The sequence below is a fragment of the Hyla sarda genome, chromosome 2 (genome assembly GCF_029499605.1).
Source record: "Hyla sarda isolate aHylSar1 chromosome 2, aHylSar1.hap1, whole genome shotgun sequence".
Lineage (NCBI taxonomy): Eukaryota > Metazoa > Chordata > Amphibia > Anura > Hylidae > Hyla > Hyla sarda.
Window position 1 is genome coordinate 74497833 of NC_079190.1, and position 22364 is coordinate 74520196.

The window sequence follows — 22364 nt, forward strand, 5'->3', positions numbered from 1 at the left end:
AAGAGCAATATAAAACGAAAATGTTACCAATATATTTTCGATGTTTACAGTTTGTGCCATGCATTTTACTCCATATCCGAAATAAGAAAAACAAATCAGGTAAAAAGTCCATTGAAATCACATTTTTGCCCTCTGTTTACCGTGTATTTTGGGCAAGCAATTTTGTCCTTTTGGCCTAGTTTTGACAGGTATACATTAAAGGGGTACTAAGGAAAGAAAAAAAAAGTGAAAAAAAATATGCTTAAGCTGCCTGGTTAAACAAAACAAAAAACAAAAAAAGCAACTGTACTCACTTTCCTTGCTTCCTCATAGCCTTTGTTGTCACCATGGAGACAATTTCCGCTGCGCTTTTCTTCCTAGTCCTGGGGGTCAATATCTGGGGGTCAGATTTTATGTTTACATGTATGGGATCTCTTGCAGATTTTGCTGCAGATTTAATGCAGCAGATTTGGCTACCTTTTTAAGTCAAGATCAGCTGCAGAAAGTCTGCTACAAAAAATATGCACGTGTGAACGTTCCCTGTTTCAGAAAAATTATGGTAAATCCCTATTTGCTTTGTCTGTATACAGTAGGGATATAGAGGGCAGTGGTTGGAATCATTTGTAGGTAAACTGGATATACATAGTAAAGTTGGCTGCTGGTCAAAGAACCTAATTAAACATTTCAATGCATTATTTGCTTTATAATCAGAATCCTGCCCATATTTAATTCATAGTATTGATCAGTTTTGCAGATTTATTGACTGCACATCAGATTAATAGATTTAGTAGAAGTCCTGATACTACATCACTTTGGCAGCACAAGTTACTGCTTAACTATAGACATAAGTATATAGAATGCGGGTAAAGTGCTTGGTGCAGTCAGCAATAATGCACTCTGCATCAATAATATACACAAACGGTTGATCAAAACCCTCTCTTTAACCTCTAAACAACCACCTTAACACTAAAGTGATTAAAATTTTATATAGCTTTAATGCGATGATTTTGTATTGGTCTGTAATTGTTCTATCATTGGGTATTTTCTTCATTTACAGCATTCATTGTGTGGAATATTGTTATATTTTAATACTCCATGCACAATACAGCAATACGATGTGATTTTTTGTTGGATCTTTTATTTGAAAAATGGAGAAAGGGGGAAATTTTTATATGGAAACCTTTTTTTCCCTTACAATTTCATTCTTCTAGGGGCCTTGAACATGCAAATACTATATATGTATTGCAATGTACTGTCAGACTACTGATTGCCTAGGATGGAGCTCTGATCCCAACAGTATTCAACTAGTAACAGCTGTAACATATTGCCGACACCTGCCACATATGAAGTAGGCTTAGCTCCTGGGACAGCTCCATGATAACCCATGCCACTTCTGACGTACCTGTACATCTAAATGCCGCAGGTTAACCCTGCATTTAAATGGTCACTAATCGTTCAACAAGATACAAACTTTTCAGAATAAGCCATCTGTTAAATAACTTGTATGTGGTATTTATCATCAGTTTTCCCTTCTGCAGGGAAAGAAACTAGCTGGTATGATGTCTCCCATACACTGAACACACATACAAGAAGACATTCTGCTTCCCTTTATGTCTATTTCACATCCTTAGAGGAAGCAATGGCACAGAGGACATTAAAGAGCAGAACTGAGCAGTGTAAGCTGTGAATCAAGCACTATGGTGAGGTCACTTACTAGATTTGCTAGCAGATTATGCGTGTGTGTGTTTCGCTGACTTATTCTGCTGTTAACTCCTCCTTACCTTCCCCCACTTCATAGACTATGAGCAGCACATAAAATAGGCAAAATAACACAGGTGTTTAAGTCATGGAAGAGAACATATTTAAGACAGGATGCATAGATACTACATGAGCACTTGATGCCTTTAGTCAGTAATGTCAGTGAAATGTAGCGGAATGGGATTGCTTTGGTGTTGCCAAGGTAGGGGATTTACATGGTGTAAGAAATAATGAATAAGGTTCAGTTAAGGTTATTATTTTACACTGTATTATTCCCTGCGGTCCAGACACTAATTTACAATAATAGACCCATGATAAATAAATGTATTTCAACAGACATCAAATTGATCTAATTATTACAAATGTTCTTCTTGTAATAAGATGATGAATACATCTGATAGGATACCTGCTTAGGTTTTTTTTTTCCAATGACATATTTTTCCTTCAGGAAAAACAGCAAAATACAGTATGTGGCAGAAATCCAAAGCTACACTCTGGGGGAGATTTATCAGAACCTGTCCAGAGGAAAAGTTGCTGAGTTGCTCATAGCAACCAATTGTTTGACTCAACGCAGTCGACTGGCACTCGGGAAGAAGTAGATCCGATGGACCACAGTAGTCTGGAACTTGAGAGGTAGCAGATCAGCTGATCCTGTGTGGCAGATGATGCGGGCCGTGCCAGGGAGCGGAGTCTAAGGTGCCACTGGTTTTCACCAGAGCCTGCCACAAAGCAGGATGGTCTTGCTGCGGCAGGATGCACCCAGGTCGCTACCCCTGGCACGACTCGACCACACAGGTGGCAGAGGTGATGTGAGGTACAGAAAGGAAGAGACAGGACGTAGTCTGGATAGCAGGAGGTCAGGGCAGGCGGCACAGGAGAGTAAACAGGAATGTAGCAGAAGGTCAGTAGGCAGGCGGCAAGGTACATGGTCAGGTCACGGAATACTAGGTCTGGTACACGGCAAGGAAACACAGTATAACACTTTCACTAAGGCACTGGGGCAAACAAAGATCAAGCAAAGGCATGTGGGAGGTGCAGAAACTTATAAGGGTGTGTCAGGGGCAAGCCATAATTACGGGCACACTGGCCCTTTAAATCTAAGAGCTCCGGTGCACACGCGCCCTAGGAGGCGGGGGCACGCGCGTCGGAGCTGAGAGGAAGAAGCAGAGAACTAAGTGGGTGATGGGTCGCATGCAGGTGCGTCCCGCGATGCAAATCCCAGCCACGCCAGCTGGGGAAGAGAGAGGAACAATGCACTCACGGCCAGAAGGTACGGCCGGAGCGCAAGTTGTAACACCAGTCAGATCGCTTCTTTCATTTTGCAGAGGCCTTGTTAAAAATAAAAGAAGCGATCTGATTGGTTGCTATTGGCAACTCAGCAACTTTTTCACTCGACAGGTTTTGATAAATCTCCCCCTCTGAGTCTGTGTTGTCAGCATTCTTTATTAGGCATAACTCAATCATTTTGGTACTGACAGTGCTTAGTATTACAGCTCAGTCAAACCCCCTTTGATCTGATATTGATGTTCCATCCTAAAAATCATCAACCATCAGTTTTGTAGTCCTGCTACAGACCAGTGATGCATTAGATGCTAAAATTAAAGGGGGCTCTTAAGGAAAAATAATTTTCAAATCAACTGGGGCCAGAAAGTTAAACAGATTTGTAAATTACTTCTATTTTAAAATCTTAATCCTTCCAGTACTTATCAGCTGCTGTAAGCTCCAGAGGAAGTTATGTAGTTCTTTCCAGTCTGAACACAGTGCTCTCTACTGCCACCTCTGTCCATGTCAGGTATTGTCTAGATACCCTATAGAAAACCTCACTTGCCCTGGACAGTTCCTGACACAGACAGAGGGTTCAGCAAAGAGCACTGTGGTCAGACTGGAAAGAACTACATAACTTCCTCTGAGGCATACAGCAGCTGATAAGTACTAAAATGCTTTTTAAATAGATTTAGATAGATTTTTAAATAGGCATAATTTACAAATCTGTATTATTTCTGGCGCCAGTCGTTTTGGTAACATTTGTTTTTTCTCTGGAATACCCCTTTAATAACTGAAAGGGGTATTTTGGAGGGAAAACAAAGGTTACCAATACAACTGCTTCCAGAAATTATACAGATTTGTAAATGTGTAGAGGAAAATTATTCCTTTATGTAAAATAACTTAAAAAAGCAGCAGGTTTTTGCATGTGAGTAAAAGCAGCTTTCATTTTTAACAACTTGTTTTGTGTATCAATTTGCAAAAGGAATATACAGTAGCCGCTACAGCAAATCAAATAAATCTTTGTATCTCTTAAACAGAAAACAAGAGATATGGATGGGTCGTATGGTTTATAGTGTACACAGATTTGGCTATAAAAAATGTCAGGTTGAGTTAAATATATTGCTGGTTTTACAGATGCGGAGTAGTTTATTGGACCATATATCTTGCTCCTGTTTTCTGTCACTTGGAGATATAAAACAGCACGTACTCTCAACAAATAGAACTAAAACAAATGGATAAAATGTTCCATATGGCTTCTCAGCAAAGGCTAAGGGTGCGTTCACACGGCCGTCTGTCCCCGATTTTTTTTACCCTGTTTAGGTTCCGTTGCTGCTGCTTGTAAACAGATTACAAACAGTTGTAAAATAATCCCAATGGAATTTTTTTTACAATCCTTTCACATCCGTTTAAACCCGTCTGTGCTCATTTTTTTTTTTTTATGGGAGAAAAGACGCTGCATGTAGTATTTTTTCTCCCATCAAAAAATGAAGAAAAAAAAAAAACGGATACAGTAGTCTATGGAAAACGGATGAGCTTTTGATGCCTTAAAGGGGTACTCCGGTGCTTAGACATCTTATCCCCCTATCCCCAGCTGTCACGCTCCCTCCCATAGGCTTGCATTGAGGGGAGGAGCATGACGTCACACGGGGGCGGAGGCATGACGTGGCGGGGACTGATTTCATCTGGGGTGCTGTGTGCAAGATCATGGGGGGTCCCCAGCGGTGGGACCCTCGAGTTCAGGTATCTTATACCCTATCCTTTGGATAGGGGATGAGATGTCTAAGCGCCGGAGTACCCCTTTAAGGACCTAGCCCATTTTCACCTTAAGGACCAGAGCGTTTTTTGCTCATCTGACCACTGTCATCTGGAATGCTTTTACTTATGAGATTCCGAGATAGTTTTTTCGTGACATATTCTACTTTAACATAATGGTAAATTTTCATCGATACTTGCATCATTTCTTGGTGAAAAATTCCAAAATTTCATTTTTCTAAATTTGAAGCTCTCTGCTTGTAAGGAAAATGGACATACCAAATAAATTATATATTGATTCACATATACATGTTGGAATCATAAAGTTGACATGTTTTTACTTTTGGAAGACATCAGAGGGCTTCAAAGTTCAGCAACAATTTTGAAATTTTTCACATTATTTTCAAAATCAGAATTTTTCAGGGACCAGTTCAGTGGGGTATATTAGAAATACCTCATAAATGACCCCATTATAAAAACTGCACCCCTCAAAGCATACAAAATGACATTCAGAAAGTTTGTTAACTCTTTAGGTGTTTCACAGGAATAGCAGCAAAGTGAAGGAGAAAATTCAAAATCAAAATTTTTTACACTAACATGTTCTTGTAGACCCAGTTTTTGAATTTTTACAAGGGGTAAAAGGAGAAAAAGCCCAACAAAATGTGTAACCCAATTTCTCTCAAGTAAGGAAATATCTTACATGTGAACGTGAACCTCCTGCCGCTGCTCTGCCGGATCCTCCTGCCGCCGCTGTCTCCACTCTGGGGTCCCGATCCCACCACTGTTGCCAGGGATTGGGAGCCCCCAGTCCAGGTACTCACTCCTGGCACCCGCTCTCGCTCTCCAAAATAGGGGTGGAGCGGGTGCCGTTAGGGACACCCCCACAGCAGGAGTCCTGATTCGTCGGCCGGTAACCGTGCTACTTCATTCCTGCTGCTATAGGGTGATAGTTGCCGTGTCGGATGGCACCTATCACCCTCTTTTTCCAGGTCACCGGGGACCCGATTGACCTGGAATCAGCGCAAAATCGCCGATCTAAATTGAGCATCGATTTATGTCAACATGGGGTTTGCATGGGGTGCCTGCTGAATTATTTCAGCAGGCATCCCAGACCAGTCCCCGCCACTAGCCAGGTGGGGACCGGAATTCCCATCAGCGTATGGGTACTCCCTTGGTCCTTAAGTACCAGGACGTCAGGGCGTACCCGTATGCCCATGGTCCTTAAGGGGTTAATGTAATCCATTTGCATCCGTTTTTTTTGAAATTTTTTTTTTTTAATTAACTGAACAATAACGGATCCAAAAGGATACAAATGGATAACATGGGTTTGCATCCCTTATTGTCCATTTAACCAAAGCAGGAGTGGACCTGGTCCTCACCGCACTGCGTCTGGTTAACTGCATGCACCACAACACCAAGGACATCCCAGCCAACACCACCAGTACACAGTAAACAGTAAAGCTCATCAAGAGGCAGCCATACCACTGCCATGTGCAACCTCTTCATTAACAAAACTGTGCCCACCTTGGGCCTAGTTACATTGGGGATTGCCACACGAGTCAGAGCACTACAAGTGCCAGCAGAAAACCCCCTGTTAAATAGGACACTAGTTGTGTCTTATTTAACTGAACCATCTGACATAGATCTTCATAGTGTGGACCACGGTACAGGAGCAGAATCCCATAACACACAGTTTTCTGTTCCAACCAAACCCAGAATCTTCTCCGGAATGCTACCTAGAACTTTGTTATCTTCTTTGTAGAGATTGATGGGGGGAATTTATTAAGAGTGGTGTAGATGAATGTCTTTTTACCCCTTTAATTTGTGTGGCGGTAATGTGTACGTGCGCCAAATTTGTAAACTGTTGCAGGGCATGTGATAAATATAGGGCTGATCACATTTTAACCTCAGTACTCCACTTTGTGTGGTTCTTCCTCATGAACTTTTCTGCAACTTTTTAACCCGCATGCCAAAATATGCGACTTTTTGTTAAAATTCTATTCAAAGTCAGTTTTGTAAGCCAGGTCAGGGCTGGTGTAGATTTGCGACAAATTGATGGCTTTGTGACAAATTGTGTGACAAATTGCTATGCTTGATTCCTGCCACTGTAAAAAGTTAACCAGACTATTGCATAAGGCAAACAACGCCACAGTCAAAGCACCAAAGACGAAGACTCTGGACCAATTCAAAGCTGTAGTTTTATTGGTTCCCCAATGTGCAACGTTTCGTTTACATTTAGACTTTATTAAGCTTGATAAAGGCTAAATGTAGTCAAAGCGTTGCACATTGGGAAACCAATAAAACTACAGCTTTGAATTGATCCATAGTTTCTGTGTTTGGTGCTGTGACTGTGGAGTTGTTTGTACTGAGAAGTGGCCCTTCGGATGGTCGCTTGCACAGCGGTTGAGTCCAGTGCTGTCTTCTTTTTCCTTTCTTTCAGATTATGACATAGCTAAACAGCTTTAGAAAAAGACTTGTCACTAGGCAGAAGACTTAAAGGGGTAGTCCAGTGATGAAAAACGTATCCCCTATCCTAAGGGTAGGGGATAAGTTTGAGATCGAGGGGGGTCCGACTGCTGGGGCCCCCTGCGATCTCTCTGTACGGGGGCCAGGCTCTCCGGCCAGATAGCGGTTGTCGACCTCCGCACGAAGCGGCGGCCGACATGCCCCCTCAATACATCTCTATGGCAGAGCCGGAGATTGCCGAAAGCAGCGCTTCGGCTCTGCCATAGAGTTGTATTGAGGGGGCGTGTCGGCCGCCGCTTCGCGCGGAGGTCAACACGCCCCCTTCCCGCAGGCTGTCGGGGCTCCGTACAGGAGATCGCAGGAGGCCCCAGCGGTCGGATCCCCCGCGATCTCAAACTTATCCCCTATCCTTAGGATAGGGGATAAGTTTTTCACCACTGGGTCACCACTGGACTACTTCTTTAAGCTACAGTGCTGTGGATAATGCTGGTGAAGTTGTGGCCTCCCTAGATAAGGTGTGACTGACTCTATCTTCACCTGAGGTGCCCTGTTGTCATCTCATCAAATTGCGGCAGGTGCTGCAAAGCTTTTGTACTTACTGTTTTGAGCCACACTGACTAGCTTCAGATAGACGAGTATGATATCTATCTATCTATCTATATACTAGGCTAATTATTGTATACATCTATGGAAAGCTGAGGTGAGCTTAACCCCTTAAGGACCCGGGCTTTTTCCGTTTTTTCATTTTCAATTTTTCCTCCTTAACTTTAAAAAATCATAACTCTTAAAAATTTTCACCTAAAATTATATATAAGGGCTTAATTTTTGCGACACTAATTCTACTTTGTAATGACATTAGTCATTTTACCCAAAAATCTACGGTGAAACGGGAAAAAAATCTATGTGCGACAAAATTGATGAAAAAACACTATTTTGTAAGTTTTGGGGGCTTCTGTTTTTACGCAGTACATTTTTTGTCAAAAATGATACCTTATCTTTATTCTGTAGGTCCATACGGTTAAAATGATACCCTACTTGTATAGGTTTGAATTTGTATCACTTCCGAAAAAAATCATGAAAACATGCAGGAAAATTTATACGTTTAAAATGGTAATCTTTTGACCCCTATAACTTTTTTATTTTTCTGTGTTCAGGGCACTTTGAGGACTCATTTTTTGCGCCGTCATCTGAAGTTTTTAGCGGTATGATTTTTGTTCTGATCAGACTTTTTGATCACTTTTTATTCACTTTTTTGTGGTATAAAAAGTGATCAAAAATGCACTATTTGGGACTTTGGAATTTTTTTGCGCGTACGCCATTGAACGAGCGGTTTAAAAAGCAGCATATTTTTATAATTCGGACATTTCCGCACGCGGCAATACCACATATGTTTATTTTTATTATTATTTACATAATGTTTTTTTTATTTTTGGAAATGCCGGGTGATTCAAACTTTTATTAGGGGAAGGGATAATTGAAAGGGTTAATGATTTTTTTTACACTTTTCTTATGCCATATTATAGCTCCTATAGGGGGCTATAACATTGCATTAACTGATCTTTTACTCTGATTGATCCATCTCCATAGGAATGGATCAATCAGGGTTTTCGGCGATTGAATGCTCAAGCCTGGATCTCAGGCTTGAAGCATTCATTCGGCGATCGGACAGCGCAGGAGAAGGTAAGAAGACCTCCTCCTGTGCTACAGCTGTTCGGGATGCCGCGATTATACCGCGGCGATCCCGAACAGCTCCCTGAGCTAGCCGGGCACTTTTACTTTCGATTTTAGCCGCACGGCTCAGCTGTGAGCGCGCGGCTAAAGGGTTAATAGCGTGCGGCACAGCGATCAGTGCCGCGCGCTATTAGAGGCGGGTCCCGGCTTCACTATGACGCCGGGCCCGCCGCGATATGATGCGGGGTCACCGTGTGACCCCGCGTTATATCGCAGGACCGGGAATCATGACGTATGCATACGTCATGGGTCCTTAAGAGGTTAAAGGGGTACTCTGGTGGAAAACAATGTTTTTAAATCAGCTGGTGCCAGAATGTTAGACAGATTTGTAAATTATTTCTATTTAAAAATCTTAATCCTTCCAGTCCTTATTAACTGCTGTATGGCTCCAGAGGAAGTTGTATTTCTTTCTGGAGTTATTTTCTGTCTGATCAAAGTGCTCTCTGCTGACACCTGCCCAGAACAGGATAGGTTTGCTATGTGGATTTGCTACTGCTCTGGACAGTTCCTGATATGGACAGAGGTGTCAGCAGAGAACACTGCGGTCAGATAGAAAAGAAATTCAAAAATTTGGAGCATATAGCAGCTAAAGGAGTTCTCCAAATGAAATCTTTTATCACCCGCTGTGCCCGGGCTGTAAAACTGTACATAATAAACTTTCACTTACCTGCCTATGATCCCCCGTTGTTCCGATATCGCCGCCCATGCTCCGGTCCCTGTCAGCTTCCTCTTCCTGCTGGTCGGTGACTTCACTCTGTGCCCAGCCCATCAGCGGACGCGAAGGGACATTGCTGCGGCCGCTGATAGGCAGAGCACAGAGTGAAGTCACCGACCCGCAGGAAGTGGAAGAGACCGGGACCAGAGAACGGGACGGCGATATCGGAACAACGGGGGATCGTAGGCAGGTAAGTGAAAGTTTATTATGTATAGTTTTACATCCCGGGCACAGCGGGGGTTACAAGTTTTAGCTTAGAGAACTCCTTTAACTTTCTGGCACCAGTTGATTGAAAAATGTAAATTGTTTTCCAACGGAGTACCACTTTATGTATTAAAAGTAAAGAGCGATTTTGATTAGCAGATCGCTTATTTAATTTTTTAAAAGGCCTCTGAAAAATAAAAGAAGAATTGTGATGGGTTGCTATGGGCAACTGGTCAACTTTTTCTCTGCACAAGTTTTGAGCAATCTCCCCCATTGTTCTCATAAGAAAACCCTCTGCTGTCCGTGACCACTGCAACTGCAACATTGGGTGAAAACTCGAGTAAAGAAGAAACAGAGGGCTTTTTTTTTTTTGCCATCATTCTGATCATTGTTGTTTTTTCAAACTTACCTTGGCAAAATAAAAGCTGAAATATGGTTGCTATTGGAAACACCTCCAGTTCTTGTCTACACTAGATTTCATACAAGATGGCCTCTGGGTTTACATACAGAAGAGACTTTGAATATTGGGGGACATTTATCAAAACCTGTGCAAAGGAAAAGTTGCTTAGTTGCCCATAGCAACCAATCAGATTGCTTCTTTCATTTTACAGAGGCCTTGTTAAAAAAATGAAAGAAGCGAGCTGATTGGTTGCTATGGGCAACTGGGCAACTTTTCCTCTGGACAGGATTTAATAAATCTCCCCCATTGTGCCTCCATTTATCTCTTTATTGCAGCCTGTGGATGTACACAATCTTCTCACAATGGAGAATAATCTCATCACTGCTGAAACATGTTCTTACCTCATGCGTTTATCTATTTGTTTATATAGTTAAACTTTATTTACTGTAATTGTTTGTATTGTGAAGGAGGAATGTGGATGGCAGAACTCATTATTTGTGTATGATTTATTTCCGTGTATAACTATGCCGTATGGGTGTTTATTGTACTATACTGTGCCTTTTTATTCACGCAGCTCTGTACTGACAATACAAGGCTTTAGAACCCTTTTTACTCTACATATTTTAATCCTTATAATAATAACAATTAAAAAAGTACAGTGACCCCTCGACCTACGATGGCCCCGACATACGATCATTTCAACATGCGATGGCCTCTCAGAGGCCATGGCATGTTGAAGGCAGAATCAACATACGATGCTTTTTTATGTCGGGGCCATTGCATAAACGGCTATCCGGCAGCGCAGACTGCTTCAGCTGCCGCCGGATAGCCGTTTACGGTGCCCCGTGAGCTCCGGTGATGTCTCTTACCTGTCCTCGGGGCTCCAGCGCGTCCTCTTTGGGATCCTCTTCATTGTCGGCGCTCTCCATCGTCGTCATCACGTCGCTGCTCCGGACCGTCACCTCTCGTCACCGTTGCCCTGGATGACGCCGTTCATCGCTGTCGCCGCGTCCCCGAGGTGTCCACTATGCTCCGGCAAGGCCTCTGCTTCCCCGGCATCCACGCTCTCCATCGCCGCCATCACGTTGCTACGCACGCCGCTCCTATTGGATGACTTGACGGCGTGCGTAGCGACGTGATGGCGGCGATGGAGAGCGTGGATGCCGGGGAAGCAGAGGCCTTGCCGGAGCGTCGGGGACACCTCGGGGACACGGCGACAGCGATGGATGGCGACATCCAGGGCAACAGTGATGAGAGGTGACGGTCCGGAGCAGCAGGGACAGGTGAGTACAACTTCCTCTAACAGTGGTCTACAACCTGCGGACCTCCAGATATTGCAAAACTACAACACCCAGCAGGCCCGGACAGCCAACGGCTGTCCGGGCATGCTGGGTGTTGTAGTTTTGCAACATCTGGAGGTCCGCAGGTTGTAGACCACTGTCCTATACTTTACATTGCACGGATCACTCAACATGCGATGGTTTCAACAAACAATGGTCTGTTTGGAACGGATTACCATCGTATGTTAACCACGGCCTGTTAACCACATATACCTCGTATTCTTTGTTGTGAGCTGCACATATAATTTGTTTTTCAGATTTGTAAATTACTTCTATTAAAAAATCTTATTCCTTCCAGTACTTATTAGCTGCTGAATACTACAGAGGAAATTCTTTTCTTTTTAGAACACAGAGCTCTCTGCTGACTTCACAAGCACAGTGCTCTCTGCTGACATCTCTGTCCTTTTAAGAACTATCCAGAGTAGGAGAAAATCCCCATAGCAAACATATGCTGCACTGGACAGTTCCTAAAATGTACAGAGATGTTAGCAGAGAGCACTGTGCTCGTGATGACAGCAGAGAGCACTGTGTTCCAAAAAGAAAAGAATTTCCTGTGTAGTATTCAGCGGCTAAAAAGTACTGGAAGGATTAAGATTTTTTTTAATTGAAGTAATTTACAAATCTGTTTAACTTTCTGGCACCAGTTTTCCACCGGAGTACCCCTTTAAGAGGTTAAAACCAAGAAGTTATTATGCTGACTATTATCTCACCTTCCACTGCTTTGATACGGTTGCATAGGATAATGTGGACTTAGCCGTGAAGTATCCAAAAAGAGAAGGATCCAGCAGCCGAAATAGCAGTACAGAATCTTTTGTTAATTTGTAACTCCAGGATAAAATACAAACAGGCAACAATAGTTTCTTTCCACACAGGACCTTTATAATACTTTATCACGCTTTAGTTAAACTGTTCATTCACATCATATAAATATTAATGAGATCTCTTTCTACATGCACAGAAAGATGAAGGTGATAGTTGCAGACATTTCTCCATCAGATCTGCCATATGTGAGTTTCCCCTTTATAGTTCTGCATGTTCTGGTGTAAATAAAAGTTTACCAAGTCTGCGATTATGTCTAATATGCGATTATGTCTAATATGAATAAAAATAATTCTGTAAAGAAGACTGCATATCTTTATTCGACTGCATTAAACTAATATATGGACATTGGTCTATCTTGCAGTTTAGTTTATGATCCACTTGTGATATCACAGTCATTAGATGTTTACTGGTACATTCTGCTGGTTTCACCGTCATCAATCTGGTGTCTGTCTGCTGCCTTGATATCTGGGGGAGAAGGTAGGTTGGCGTCTATCTGTGTAAAGACTCTAATTCAGACTAAACATTCTGATTCATAATCAAAAAATCATCTTTGATGTTTCTTTCCTTCAGGCGCTGTTTTATTCACAGGAGGATTTGTCACTTGATCAGTGACATTTTGTATTCTGAGTGGTGTGACAGCTGATGTGAGTATGAAATGTCACCGATCCAGGCAACATACAGGATCACATGACTTTTACAGAGTGGCAAAATAGGGTAAATACTCAATGGATAGCATGTAACTAAGTAGCTTATACTACTGTTATGTATAGAATAAGGAAACCAATAAAATATGTACAAAAGTATTCTTTTCATATTTATTTTTATTTTTTTATTTTTTTTATTTTAGTGTTTCTCAAACATCTGGTTACCAGAACAGCCAGTATGTAGTGTAAGGTTTCAGTGTATTGGTCCCAAACATTCTGTAAATGGATATCTTGTGGCCACTACAGTATATTACTTATTTGCTATGGATAATTCTCTCTAAATTATACATAAGCTTTAATTAAAGTCTGGGTCATAGAGATCCTACTGTGCAACATACTGTTACTGTATGTGTTTAGAAGTATATAGCACTGCGGTATACAGGAAAAAAACAGCCCTTCTACTGTGACATTTGTCACACTGAGAGCTGATCTGGGCTAAGTAAATATAATGGTCAACTTTCATAAAGTGGTGATGACACGAAGCGTCATAAGGTCAACTACAACCATACAGTAAGCAATACTGCCACATTCTGTGGTATGTACACAGCAGTCAATATGTTATATATCACTAGATTTCCATCAGAGCAGCTCACTGTTCCCTTCTGCAAGTGCATTAAGTTGTGCCCATAAGGGTCATTTTACATATGAAGCATCTTATGAGTGCTGATCCAGCAGATTAGTGCTTGCTTACCGTATATACTCAAGTATAAGCCGAGTTCTTCAGCACGATTTTTCGCTCTGAAAACGCCCCCCCTCGGCTTATACTCGAGTGAACTCTCCGCCTGTCAATGCCTTCATGAGTGGTCTTCAACCTGCAGACCTCCAGATGTTGCAAAACTACAACTCCCAGCAAGCCCGAACAGCCACCGGTGTTGTAGTTTTGAAACCTCTGGAGGTCCGCAGGTCGAAGACCACTGCGGCCTTTGTCATCATCCAGACCCCGCCCCCCCTTTTGTATTGTACTCACCTCCCCTCGGCGGGAAGATAGGGTGAGCTGGTCCGGGCCATTTATGCAGCAGGGACCGTCCGGTGGGGATGGTTAGTCGTTGTGGGCTGTCCATTTTCACTGGGGGGGCCTCTTCTCCGCTCTTCGGGCCTGGCCCCGGAGTAGTGACGTTGCCTTGATGATGCCGCACAGGGACGTTCATGCGTAACGTCCCTGTGCGTCGTCGTCAAGGCAACGTCACTAGTCAGGGCCCGAAGCACTGAGAAGACAGCCCGCAACGACTAACCATCCCCACCGGACGGTCCCTGCAGCATAGTTGGCCCGGACCAGCTCACCCTAACTTCCCGCCGAGGGGAGGTGAGTGCAAAACAAAAAGGGGGGGGGGGGATAGAAGATGATGAAGGCCACAGTGGTCTTCAACCTGTCGACCTCCAGAGGTTTCAAAACTCTGACTGAGTCTAGCTGAAGCTGGGTCTGTATTCTAAAGTGTTGTATTATTAAGTGTTACATTTGAGAAGTTTTATAAGCAGAAGTTTAGAAAGCAGGAGTTGTAAGCAGGACCCACTGTAACTGTACGTATTACACTCCCTTGATAAAAGTAGTTTTTCTTAATAGTTAATAACAGCTGTTTGTCACCAAGGATATGGACAGCAGGATTGGAGGTTTTCTTCAGTGCACATTGTGCCACATGTATACATCTCTGGAGCAGCAGCTTCGGGGTGAATACCGCTGTGACAAATGTGAGCATGTTGCCCACCTGGAAGCTCGTATTAGAGATCTAGAGGAGCAAAATGCAACATTGAGGGCGATTGACAATCTTACAGAGCAAGCAGTTAGTGGGGTAGAAATGGAGGTTGGAGAAACTAGCCAGGAGGCCCAAGTAGGGAGCTGGGTTAATGTAGTTAGAGGGACTGGAAAGGGGGCAATGAAAAGGAAGGTCACTTCTGCTTCTGATCTCCCAAGTAAAATTGCCAAGTTGGGCGATGATGCAAGGGCCTCAGTATCAGAGATGGCAACCCTAGTGGATACTGGTCTCCCTAACAGCCGGGGGAACAGCTCAACTAGTAGTGTGGGGGATGGTAACGCAGGTAGGCCAAGACAGTTAGTTGTGGTAGGGGACTCTATAATCAGGAAGATGGATAGAATAATTTGTCGTCAAGACCACCTCAACCGAATGGTTTGCTGTCTCCCTGGTGCCAGGGTTCGGCATGTGGTGGAAAGGGTGGACAAATTACTAGGGGGGGCTGGGGATGACCCAGCTGTCGTGGTCCATGTGGGGACCAACGACAGAATACATGGTAGGTGGAGGTCCTTGAAGAATAATTACAAGGAACTAGGTGCCAAGCTGAAGGGAAGGACCTCTAAGGTTGTGTTCTCTGGAATACTTCCTGTGCCATGCGCATCGCAGGAAAGACAGCGGGAGCTTAGGGAGTTAAATGCATGGCTTAAGTTGTGGTGTGAGGGGGAAGGGTTTGGGTTTTTAGAGCACTGGGCTGACTTTTCATTGGGGTACAAACTCTATTCTACGGATAATTTGCACCTGAATGGAAGGGGGTCTGCTGTGCTGGGGGAGAGAATCCTGGAAGGGGTGGCTGAGTATTTAAACTAGGTGAGTGGGGGGAGGATAATAAAGCAAAGAAAGCAGACAGTGGGATGGATAGGTTAGAGAGGGGTCAGGACATAATGGCGGGTGGAGAGGAGTCCTGTGGGGGGAGGTTAAGAACAGTGGATAAGGAGATTCATGCGTTACAAACCAGCTGTAAAAATAAATGTAGCCCGAAAAATTGTAATCCCAATAATTCAAAAAATTCCATTAGCCCCAATAACTCAATAACTACAATAAGCCCCATTGACTCAAAAAATACCGTTAGCCCCAATAACTTAAATAACAACGTTAGACGCAATAACGCAAAAAATCCCATTAGCCCCAATAACTTAAATAATAACGTTAGACCCAATAACTCAAAAAATCCCATTAGCCCCAATAACTTAAATAGTACAATTAGCCCTTATAACTCAAAAAATGACATTAACCCCAATAACTCTGAAAATCCCATTAGTGAGACTATATCTGTAAAACTTAATGGAAATGTAAAGTGTATGTTCACAAATGCCAGAAGCCTAGCAAATAAAATGGGGGAGCTTGAGGCCTTGATACTGGAGGAACATATTGATATAGTTGGGGTCACTGAGACATGGCTGGACTCCTCGCATGACTGGGCTGTTAATCTGCAGGGGTTTACATTGTTTCGCAAGGATAGAATGAACAGAAAAGGTGGTGGAGTCTGTCTGTATGTAAGAAGTGGTATGAAAGTCAGTGTGAACGATGCCATAGTGTGTGATGATTCTGAGGAGGTGGAATCACTGTGGGTAGAATTACAAAAGGAGGGAAATACTGAAAAAATAGTATTTGGTGTAATCTACAGACCCCCTAATATCACTGAAGAGATAGAAGGTCGGCTGTATAAACAAATAGAGAGGGCCGCCCGGGCAGGTACAGTGGTAATAATGGGAGATTTTAACTATCCAGATATAGACTGGGGCCGGGGGTTGGCTAAAACTACAAAGGGGAGAAAATTCCTAAATTTATTGCAGGATAATTTTATGGGCCAGTTTGTGGAGGACCCAACAAGAAGTGATACCTTGTTGGATCTGATCATTTCCAACAACGCAGAGCTGGTTGGTAATGTAACTGTGCGGGAAAACCTTGGTAATAGCGACCACAATATAGTTACTTTTGACTTAAAATGTAGAAAACAAAGACAGACGGGGAAGGCAAAAACATATAACTTTAAAAAGGCAAACTTCCCTGGGTTGAGGGCTGCACTACAGGACATAGACTGGGGGGAGGTGTTCTCAAATGCTGATGCAGAAGGTAAATGGGACATCTTTAAATCAACTCTAAATAACTATACAGCTAAATATATACCAAAGGGGAACAAATATAAACGATTAAAACTAAATCCTACATGGCTGACAAATGAGGTTAAAAGAGCAATAAACAACAAAAAAATAGCCTTCAAAAAATACAAATCTGATGGGTCAGCTATAACATTTAAACAGTACAAAGAGCTTAATAAAATCTGTAAAAATGTAATATAAACAGCAAAAATTCAAAATGAGAGACAGGTGGCCGAAGAAAGCAAAACTAATCCTAAATATTTTTTTAGATATATAAATACAAAAAAACCAAGGACAGAGCATGTAGGACCCCTTAATAATGATAATGGGGAGGTTGTCACGGGCGATCAAGAGAAGGCGGAGCTACTGAATGGGTTCTTTAGTTCTGTATATACTATGGAAGAAGGAGCTGACATTGGTCAGGTCAGTGCTGGTAACACATCATATAATGTATTGAACTGGCTTAATGTAGAGATGGTACAAGGTAAGTTAAGTAAAGTAAATGTAAGCAAATCTCCAGGGCCGGATGGACTACACCCAAGAGTTCTTAGAGAGGTAAGTTCAGTAATATCTGTACCCTTGTTCATGATATTTAGAGATTCTCTGGTGTCTGGTATTGTGCCAAGGGACTGGCGCAAGGCTAATGTGGTACCAATCTTCAAGAAGGGCTCTAGGTCTTCGCCAGGCAATTATAGACCGGTAAGTCTAACGTGCATTGTGGGTAAATTGTTTGAAGGACTTATAAGGGATTACATACAGGAATACATAGGGGATAATAGTATTATAAGTGATAGCCAGCATGGGTTTACTAAGGATAGAAGTTGTCAAACCAATCTAATTTGCTTTTATGAAGAGGTGAGTAGAAGCCTTGACAGAGGAATGGCTGTGGATATAGTGTTTCTGGATTTTGCCAAAGCGTTTGATACTGTCCCTCACAGACATCTGACAGGTAAGTTAAGGTCCTTGGGCTTGGAAACTTTAGTTTGTAACTGGATTGAACACTGGCTCATGGATCGTACCCAGAGAGTGGTTGTAAATGATTCGTACTCTGATTGGTCCCCGGTTATTAGTGGTGTACCCCAAGGTTCAGTACTGGGCCCGCTGCTGTTTAATTTATTTATCAATGATATAGAGGATGGTATTAACAGCTCTGTTTCTATCTTTGCAGATGACACCAAGCTTTGTAGCACGGTACAGTCTATAGAGGATGTGCATAAGTTACAAGATGACTTGGATAGACTAAGTGTCTGGGCATCCACTTGGCAAATGAGGTTCAATGTGGATAAATGTAAAGTTATGCATCTGGGTACTAATAACATGCATGCATCGTATGTCTTAGGGGGGATTAAACTGGCAGAGTCACTGGTAGAGAAGGATCTGGGTGTACTTGTAGATCACAGACTACAAAATAGCATGCAATGTCAGGCTGCTGCTTCCAAAGCCGGCAGGATATTGTCATGTATAAAAAGAGGCATGGACTCGAGGGGCAGGGACATAATACTCCCCCTTTATAAAGCATTGGTACGGCCTCACCTGGAATATGCTGTTCAGTTTTGGTCGCCTGTTCATAAAAGGGACACTGCGGAGTTGGAAAGGGTGCAGAGATGCGCGACTAAACTAATATGGGGCATGGAACATCTTAGCTATGAGGAGCGATTAAAGGAGTTACAATTGTTTAGTCTTGAGAAGAGACGTTTAAGGGGGGATATGATAAACGTAAATAAGTATATAAATGGCCCATACAAAAAATATGGAGAAAAACTGTTCCAGGTTAAACCCCCCCAAAGGACGAGGGGGCACTCCCTCCGTCTGGAGAAGAAAAGGTTTAGTCTAAAGGGGCGGCACGCCTTCTTTACCGTGAGGACTGTGAATTTATGGAACGGTCTACCTCAGGAACTGGTCACAGCAGGAACAATTAACAGCTTTAAAGCAGGGTTAGATACATTCCTGGAACAAAATAACATTAATGCTTATGCAGAATTATAAAACTACATCCCTTTCCCTTATCCCCTTACATCCTTCCCTTCAATCCCCTGGTTGGACTTGATGGACGTATGTCTTTTTTCAACCATACTAACTATGTAACTATGTAACAACTGCCAGCATGCCTGGACAGCCAATGGCTGTCCGGGTATGCTGGGAGTCGTAGTTTTGCAACATCTGGAGGTCTGCAGGATGAAGACCATTGATGAAGTGATTGACAGGCGGTGATGATGAAGGAGGGGAGGGGGATGATGACGAAGGTAGCAGTGGTCTTCAACCTGTGGACCTCCAGAGGTTTCAAAACTACAACTCCCAGCATGCCTGGACAGCCGATGGCTATCCGGGCATGCTGGGAGTTGTAGTTTTGCAACATCTGGAGGTCCGCAGGTTGAAGACCACTGATGAAGGGATTGACAGGCGGTGATCATGAAGGGGAGGATGATGACAGGGGTCTGGATGATTACATGGGGGGATGATATATTTCCCACCCTAGGCTTATAGTTGAGTCAATAACTTTTCCTGGGTTTTTGGGGTAAAATTAGGTGCCTCGGCTTAAATTCGGGTCGGCTTATACTCGAGTATATACGGTAACCCTTTAAGAACTCAGGGTAATTTTGGTGTTAATGACACAGTGATTTTGTAATTTTGTGTTTTGTTTTGATTTTTTGTTTGTTTAACCCCTTAAGGACTCAGGGTTTTTCCGTTTTTGCACTTTCGTTTTTTCCTCCTTACCTTTTAAAAATCATAACCCTTTCAATTTTCCACCTAAAAATCCATATTATGGCTTATTTTTTGCGTCGCCAATTCTACTTTGCAGTGACATTAGTCATTTTACCCAAAAATGCACGGCGAAACAGAAAAAAAAATCATTGTGCGACAAAATCTACGCAGTGCATATTTCGGTAAAAATTACACCTTATCATTATTCTGTAGGTCCATACGGTTAAAATGATACCCTACTTATATAGGTTTGATTTTGTCGCACTTCTGGAAAAAATCATAACTACATGCAGGAAAATTTATACGTTTAAAAATGTCATCTTCTGACCCCTATAACTTTTTTATTTTTCCACGTACAGGGCGGTATGTGGACTCATTTTTTGCGCCGTGATCTCAAGTTTTCATTGGTATGATTTTTGTTTTGATCGGACTTTTTGATCACTTTTTATTCATTTTTTAATTGTATAAAAAGTGACCAAAATAAACTTTTTTGGACTTTGGATTTTTTTTGCGCATACGCCATTGACCGTGCGGTTTAATTAATGATATATTTTTATCGTTCGGGCATTTACGCATAGCAACGATGCAGGGGACGCACACCGGAGGCCTGCAGCAGCGCGGACCCGACCCAGGTAATTATGCCACCGGGGATGGGGGGAGGCAACGGAGCAGCGGCGCCGGCAATGGGTGCCGCTGCCCCTTCTCTCCCCCTGGCTGTCGGCGCCGCTTCTCTCCCCCTGGCTATCGGCGCCGGCAATGGGGCGCCGGTACCGATAGTCAGGGGGACAGAACGGGCAGCGGCGCCGATAGCCAGGGGGAGAGAAGGGCCGGCAGCAGGGCTCTAGACCCCAGGAAAGGCAGGGGGAGAGAAGCGGGCAGCAACGGCCTCTCTCCCCCTGCCTTTCCTGGGGGTATATCGGGGTATACACGCGCACACACGCACCCTCATTTTACCATGGATATTTGGGTAAAAAACTTTTTTTACCCAAATATCCTTGGTAAAATGAGGGTGCGTGTTATAGGCCCGTGCGTGGTATACCCCGATAAATATGGTAGATCTGAATATAATAAGGAAAGAAAGGAAACGCTAAATTATTTGGACCAAATGGAACTCCCTAGACTCCCCGAAATGGAAAAACAAACCTTAGATGCTCCATTAACTAGAATAGAATTGAATAAAGCTCTAGATCAGATTACGGGTAATACAACACCTGGAAGAGATGGACTACCCTTTGAGGTATATAGAAGGTTTGGCGGAATTTTGATCCCGGCATTACATAGAGTGATTGAGACCAACATGGTGACCGGCAAATTACCGGACTCTATGCGGGAAGCGGTTATAATATTGATCCTGAAAGAGGGAAAAGATAAAGAGGATATGGGGTCGTATAGACCCATATCGTTAATAAATACGGATATCAAGATTTTCGCCAAAGCATTAGCCATTAGATTACAGAGTAATATCACAGAGTTAATTCAGGAGGATCAGTGCGGGTTTATCCCGGGAAGAATGGCCCGACACACAATATATATAGAGTCCTTACGAATATAGATATGGGAAAATTACAGGGCAGGGAATCCCACTCCATCCTGTCTTTAGATGCCACTAAGGCTTTCGACAGGGTGGAGTGAGAGTTCTTGTGGGCAGTATTAGAAAAATGCGGCTTTGGGAAAACATATATAGACATGATCCGACTGTTATACTCCGAACCTAAAGCAAGAGTGTCAATCAATGGTAAAGTATCGGAGCAATTTTCGCCCTCAAGAGGCACCAGACAGGGATGCCCTCTCTCCCTCTTGCTGTTTGCTATGAGCATGGAACCTTTGGCTATTAAGATCAGAGAGGAGAAGGTGATTGGCGGGTTTGGTGCCAGGGGGAGAGAGGACAAAATATCCTTATATGCAGACGATATCCTGCTTTTTTTTTGGGAAAAACAATCAGATCTGAGTGATGGAGATTATCAAGGAATATGGAAGTTTTTCAGGGTTAGAAACAAACTGGTCCAAATCAGTACTCCTTCCATTGGGGGAGAATAATATATTCATAGAAAACGAAATAAAAATGTTTAAAAAAAGACCAGCATTTTAAATACTTAGGTATACAAATCTCAGGTAAATTAGAAGATCATTATAAATTAAACCTAGAACCCTTAATAAAGAACATGGAAAAATTAAAATATGGAGCGATTTCAAAATTTCTAAAGCAGACAGAATGATATTAATTAAAACGATTATGTTGCCGAAAATATTATACGTATTTAGTGCATGACCCATTTGGTGTGATAAAATTTTTTTTTTAAAGAATGCTGTCAATATTCAATGCTTTGATATGGGGCCAAAGAAGGGTGAGGATTAAGATAGAATATTTGTCTACCCAGAAGAGAAGGGGGAATGGCGTTTTCGGACGCGAAAAAGCATTTTTTAGCCGACCAATTATACTTTATTAGGGACTGGAGGAGATCTCATATGATTGAGTATTTGATGGAACGATGTAGAGGATCATATGATGATATTTACCAGTTACTGGAGTCAGGGCAATTAGAAGAGAAAGGATGGAAAAACTGTATAACAATAGCTGCCTTGAAAAGAACAAGGAAAATGGTAAAAAGGGAGGTGGGAATAACTGGGATATTGGATATAGCCCTCATTTGGAATAATAAAAACACAGTAGAGGAAA

The 22364-nt window shown here is 42.7% G+C and overlaps 1 long non-coding RNA gene across 1 annotated transcript; it reads left to right on the top strand.

Moving 5' to 3' along the window:
- Positions 1-12396: 12396 nt before the first annotated feature.
- On the top strand, positions 12397-13163 carry LOC130357638 (uncharacterized). The gene is made up of 3 exons (XR_008889204.1): positions 12397-12618; positions 12795-12910; positions 13004-13163. It is a non-coding gene; the product is annotated as an uncharacterized LOC130357638 (long non-coding RNA).
- The last annotated feature ends 9201 nt before the right edge of the window (positions 13164-22364 follow it).